The 6,365-nt window shown below is 37.0% G+C and overlaps 1 non-coding gene across 1 annotated transcript; it reads left to right on the top strand.

Annotated features, from left to right (window-relative positions):
• The first annotated feature begins 1,900 nt into the window (after window positions 1-1,900).
• Window positions 1,901-3,407, top strand: LOC18444045 (zeatin O-glucosyltransferase). The gene is made up of 2 exons (XR_016059817.1): window positions 1,901-2,340; window positions 2,450-3,407. It is a non-coding gene; the product is annotated as a zeatin O-glucosyltransferase (transcript).
• Window positions 3,408-6,365: the final 2,958 nt, after the last annotated feature.

The following is a 6,365-nucleotide window of genomic DNA, read 5'->3' as shown; positions in this document are numbered from 1 at the left end:
CTCGTGGTTTTGAGATATATGTAGCATCAGTAGGAAGTTTCCTATTTACTATGGACTCCTAATCTTATATATATGGGACGAAATTGGAGAGCATTCGTGTGCCCAAATTGGGTCACCAAATGGGAATGATGGTTCCTTTAGAGAAAGAGAGAGAGATAGAGCCTCATGTGCATAAGATACAATTTTTTCTTAGAGAGAAGAGAGCTTCCTATGAAGAGAAACATTGATGATGCCTCCTAAAGACTCCTGCAAAGTGAGATATTGGTTTCTTGTAGATAAGCGGTTCTCATGGAGAATTGGGTTGTTTTTCTTTTAGTAAGAGAGAAAGCCAATTTCTCGTTGCTCTCGTGTCTCTATCTAGTGTACATGTCACGTGTTCCCTATGCGAGTGCAATTAGAAGCCTCATGTATGCAATGGTTTGCATTGGACCAGACATTTCTCATGTCGTTAGTGTTGTTAGGGCTTATAACAGGATGAAACTATTATTTATTGTGATAGTCAGGGTGCAATACATTTGGCGAAGAACCAAGTATATCATGCAAAGACGAAGCATATTGATGTCAGATACTATTTTACTCGTGAGATCATAGCTGAAGGTGATATTTGGTTACTGAAGATTGACACTATGAAGAATGTTGCAGATATGTTAACAAAACCGTTTCTACTACAGAAGTTCAAGCTATGCTTGGACTTGACTAATGTGTTGCCCAAGTGAGCCCCTGTGGAGGTGCGTGTGGAGAAAATAGTTGATGGGAATATATTTTAAAATTCAAGTTAAGGTGGAGATTTGTTGAGATTTATCTTCAATTCTTAAACCCTAATTTTTAATAGATTGGTTTCTTTTAATTTAGGTTGCTTATTTATTTAGGTAGAGCTTGTTATTTGGGATCTAAGTTTGTGGATAAGTACTACTTAGATTAGGATGGAGCCTTAGGTCGACGAGTAGATAGAGATAAAGTTAAGATTCTTAACTTTACGGGAAATGATAGAGGCACACTTACCATCCTTTTCTATATAATGGGTTATTTAGAGAGTAAAAAAGATCCATAAAAATAGATAAAAACTTTTGGGGGTTTTTATGCAAAGAGAGAAAATTGTAGAGAAAAAAGCTTTATGGAAGATTGTGTTTCTGGTTCTCTCAAATAAGTCGTCTTGTAATTTTCTTTTTTTGATTTAGTAAAAAGCATCGACTGCCTTCGTTCGTGGATGTAGTCACATCTGTGATGAACCACATAAATCCTGGTGTTATTTTTTCTATTATTTATTTTTATTGCTTGTTGTTTGTTTTTTTTGTCGATTTTTTTTTTCGTACTTTATTTGTTAAAAATCAACTCATCGTACTTAGAGCTTCCTTGCACCAAAAATATGCTCTATATATCTCTTTACCTTCGATAGTCTTTCCTTGCGGTCGCTCTCCTCTATTCACATCTCTTCGTGTATGTTTTGTCTCTCCGATCTTGTTTCTCCCTCTAACTCCACTTTTTAATTTTTTATTTTTAATTTTTATATATTATAAAAATATTTTTTATTTTTGTTAAAATAAAAAAACCTCATGCTTTCCTCATCTAATTGAAGTATCCAAATGCTTCATTTTCCAGTGACCCAGGCTCCGAAAGGCCCATCTGATAACATTGACCACGAGGCCTAAAAATGTCGTTTTCGACAACATGACATGGTGTCTGAGGTCATTGATGACCCTAGAAATGTTGCTTTCGATCTTACGATAAGGACCCTAGCAATGAAAATGATACGACAAAATGGAAGTGAAGTTGTTTGGGCAGATGCGCGGCACTTGCGCTTGGTTTACTGAACACGGTTCTAATTGGGCTGGGCCCATGAGCCCATTATAAATGATAAACCACCTGAGGCCAACATTATCCTACTCCTCCTCCACAATGAGCGCTCCTCCAAACCTCAAATTGGGTTCAGGCCAAGAGGCCCCAAGTGATGGAGTGATGGTGCTAGTGGTGCAGCTGCCGGCGCAGAGCCACCTAAACCAGCTGCTCACGTTCGTTCGCCTGCGTGGTTGCCGAGCATGGCCGGCCTGCCGGTGGTCTTTGCTTGCTCAGAAATCCACGCGAGACAGGCCGCTCACCGCTTCAGTGGCTTTGATTGCACCTCCCTTCCCAACCTCCGGTTTCACATGCTCCCCTTCCCACAATTTCCTAGTTTGTCCCCTGACCCGGAGTCCTCCAGCAAGTTCCCGGCCCACCTCCAGCCTGTCTTAGATGCCACTTTACTCCACTTACTGTCCTTGTCCGCGAACTCGCGAGCTCCCACCGTCGCGTGGTAGTCATCCACGACGCTGCCATGTCTGTGGCTGCCGGTGCTGCTGCTGAGTGCCCGCCCTAATTCCGAGGCGTACGGCTACCGCTGCACCAGCACATGCTTTTCCGTATGGTTCCCTAGTGAAGGAGAGGGCTCCTTCATTGCATAGTTGCGTAAGTGAGACCTTCAAGGAGACGCAGTCGGAGGTTCCAACACCACCTCCACAAGGGAGTGCTCCACAACACCTTCCATGCCCTTGAAGGTCAATTCCCCGCTCTCCATGTTTGGGCAGTGGGGCCGACACTCCTTTTGCGGGAGCAGCCTCAAGAGCCACACAAGTTCCATGAATGTATGCATTGGTCGGAAAATTGGCACCACAGTATCAATGTGCGCAGCAGAGGTGAGGGAACTAGCGCAAGGATTGGAAGCCATCGGGCATCCCTTCCTTTGGGTGCTAAGATATGCAGACAAAGGGAACATATTCGCCGGAGGAGAGGCGGAAGATACTCCTGGGCTACCGGAAGGGTATGAGAAGAGAGTGCGAGGGAGGGGGTTGATAGTGAGGGATTGGGCACCCCAATTGAAGATACTGCGTCACCCCTCCACAGGTGGGTTCATGACGCATTGCGGGTGGAACTCGTGCATGGAGAGCATCTCCATGGGTGTTCCAATGGTGGCATGGCCTATGCACTCAGACCAGCCGGTGAACGCGCAGTTAGTTACAGGGGTGCTCGGGGTGGGGGTGGCGGTGAAGGAGTAGCACGAGAGGGACGACGTTGTTAAGGCAGAGAGAGTGGAGAAGGCGGTGAGGAAGCTGATGGGGTCGGAAGAGGGGGCGGAAATGAAGAGGAAGGCGGCGGAGCTGAGGGACGCCGCCCGACGGGCTGTGGGGAAGGGCGGGACATCTCGCGATGCCCTCGATTCCTTTCTGGCACACATCTCTAGACCTTGGACAAGTCCTTGCTCTTGACTTTCGCTGTTATTAGCAAGTGAGGTTTGTATAAGGGTGTCGACCTTATACGCCTCAAAATTACGTCAAAAACGCTTTCGGTGGCGAAAAGCTTTGCGATGATGATATGAAATTATATTGTTGTCTTTAATTATGAAATTTAAAATTTTGACAATACGGTTCAGATAATATGTTAGAAGTTAAATTATTATTAGGACTATAATTCTTTTTTCATTATCGATTTGCAGTTTTTCAGTATAAAAACTAACCTTCTCTAGTGGGTTTTGTAAGTGCTATGTACTTGTACAATCTAAGGTTGAAACCTTATATAAACTTTTTCCAATAATAAATCTCATGTGATTGGAACATGATTTTATAATACATAGATATATAAAATTATATATTAGAGAAAATATTTTTATATCTTCTATTTTAATTTCATATATTTTTTTCACTCTAATCCTATTTTTCTAACCCAAATAAATTATAAAATGTCATATATTTCCAAACCTATCTTTTCTCTCTCATCCCTCAAACTTCTCCATCTTTTTCTCTCCCCAAGCCCATTGTCGCTCTCTTGAGTGTATTACCCCTCTCTCTCTCCCGTCACTCCCTAAGCCCATTGCGAGTATGGAGCTTATGTTTTGAGCAATGACGTTGGGATATGCATTTTTAGGGACCTTGAAATTTTTATGTCCCACCAAAATGAGGTTTTGGCATTCCATCTTGCCCTATTATTATTATTATTTATTTATTTTTATTTTTATTTTTTTCAATAGATACTAAAATCCTAATGGATTTCACAAAGCATGAAATCTCCGAATGGTCATGATTGAATTTACCAATCGAACTTCTAATTCTCTATTGCTAAGCTTTCAAAACCTTAATTAATCCTCAATTCATCATTGAACCTTTTAAGTCCTAACCAACCACCTGTAAAAACTGAGTAGATTAGGGTTTCACATAGCATCAAACAATGAGAGAGAGAGAGGGGTAATATGGAGGGAGAAAGAGAGCGTTGGGGTAATACACAGAGGAGAGAGAAAAAGAGGGAGAAGTTTGAGGGAAGAGAGAGATGATTGGTCTAAAAAGGTTTGTTATTTTATAATTTGTTTGGGTTAAAAAAATTGAATTAAATTAATAAAAGCTAGTCTAAGAGGTTAGAAAATATAAAACCTATGATTTCTATGGTCCAAGACATATTTTGAAATATTGGGTCTATAGAGATGTGAAACTTAAAAATAGGGGATATAAAGATATTTTCCCTATACAGATGTGTTGGATTATGTATTATCGTTGTGTTTAGATGTACATATGTTTCAATAAAGTTAAAACTCAAGTTTTTTAAAAAATATAGAGTCAATCTTGATAATGAATTATTTGTTGTTTGGTAATACATATTATAAAGTTATTTGAAAATAAACTTCTAGACCGTTGCAAATAGGTGTTCATTTTTTTCAAAAGCTATTTTTACTTTATTCAAAGCAATTTACTAGAAACGATGGTTTTTTTTTGTCAAAAATAGCAAAAAAGAACTTAACATCACCGACAGATAATATTATTATAGTAAACTACATACCAAACAACTAATAGAATAATAATTTTTAGATTACATGAATTTCAGAAAAAGTAACTTTTTCTGGATAAAATTAATTGCGAGCCAAACATATCCCTTTAAGACCAATTGCATTAGATAAAAGAATTTTTATACAAAACGTTTTCTTTTTCTCGTATGCGACAAAATAATTTCAATGAAACATTTGAAAAACGAAAAACACAAAAGGGTTGTTTTGATACCTTTAAATACATTTTTAGAAATGTTTTTTTTGTGGAGATGACACATTTTCGGCGTCTTTGATCCAAATTTTGGGACATAAAAGTATTCCCCTCCAGATAATATTTTCCGTATTTCAAGAATAAAACAATAAAATCTATCCCGTTACCTTTACCATCAAAAATTCATTTTTAGCCAGATTTCCCCATTACAAAAATGCCCTTTATAAAATACAATTACTTCTGCCAAAATACCAATTCATTTTTAACCAGATTTCCCCATTACAAAAATGCCCTTTATAAAATACAATTACTTCTGCCAAAATACCCCCACAAAATAGAGAGAGAAAGTATCTCAAATTTTAAGATTTAGAGAGAAAAATATTTTAAAATTTTAGAGATAAACTACACCTAAGTTTAGAGAGAAAAACTACTAGAAATTTTTTAAAGAGAAACTATCTCAAATTTTAATAGAGAAATAAAGAAAATTGCTTCATGCAAGACTGCGTTTCTATAATAGATGGTCCAGAGGTATAAAGCATCCATCTTAAAAATAGATGCAAATAGGTGGCCCATCTAAAACAAATTATAACTAATGATCCAAATGTTTTTTTAATATAATTATGGGCAAGCTTTCTATGCTTTCCCTATTGTATAAAACTTATATACTTCCCCTTATCCAATGAAACTCGCATTAACGAAAAAATATAAAACTTATATACTTCCCCTTATCCAATAAAACTCGCACTAACGAAAAAATATAAAACTTATATACTTCCCCTTATCCAATGAAACTCGCACTAACGCAAAAAATTTTAAAAAAATATTTTCAATAAAATAAAATGATCAAAATACACTTGAAAGATTCAAGGGTTATTTTGGTCATTATATTTTATAGAAAAACAATTTTAATATTTTTTATAAGTGCGTTCCAATGAGAAGATGGCATGTACCAACTTTCATATCCATACAATTTGTATAAAAAAAATTAAAAATAAAATATTTTGAGACGTCGGATTTAAGATCAAACGTTGAGTGGCTCTCTTGATCAAAATTGGACGGCCAGATGATAGGAGAATGATAGTTTTTCTATGTTGTAGGGGAAGTATAAAAACTTTTTCCTATAATTATTATTTCTAGTTTTCAATTTATTTTATTTTTTCATATTCATGATCTTCATGTTAAAAATTATATATTCTCTAAAAATTAGGATCAAATTATATTTAAAATTTATATTTATTGCCATGCCCATATTTCTACAATATGCAGGCCGGCCGCATAGAAACCGTGTTCGAGAGATAAATTTAAAATTTGAGATAGAAACTATATAAAATGTTAGAGAGAGAAAGTACTTAAAAATTTCTAGAAAGAGAA

Source organism: Amborella trichopoda, chromosome 7 (genome assembly GCF_054954075.1).
Source record: "Amborella trichopoda isolate Santa Cruz 75 chromosome 7, AtrichopodaSantaCruz75HAP2 v2.0, whole genome shotgun sequence".
Classification (NCBI taxonomy): Eukaryota; Viridiplantae; Streptophyta; class Magnoliopsida; order Amborellales; family Amborellaceae; genus Amborella; species Amborella trichopoda.
The sequence above is the reverse complement of the archived record's forward strand: the minus strand, read 5'-3'. Positions and strand labels throughout refer to the sequence as shown.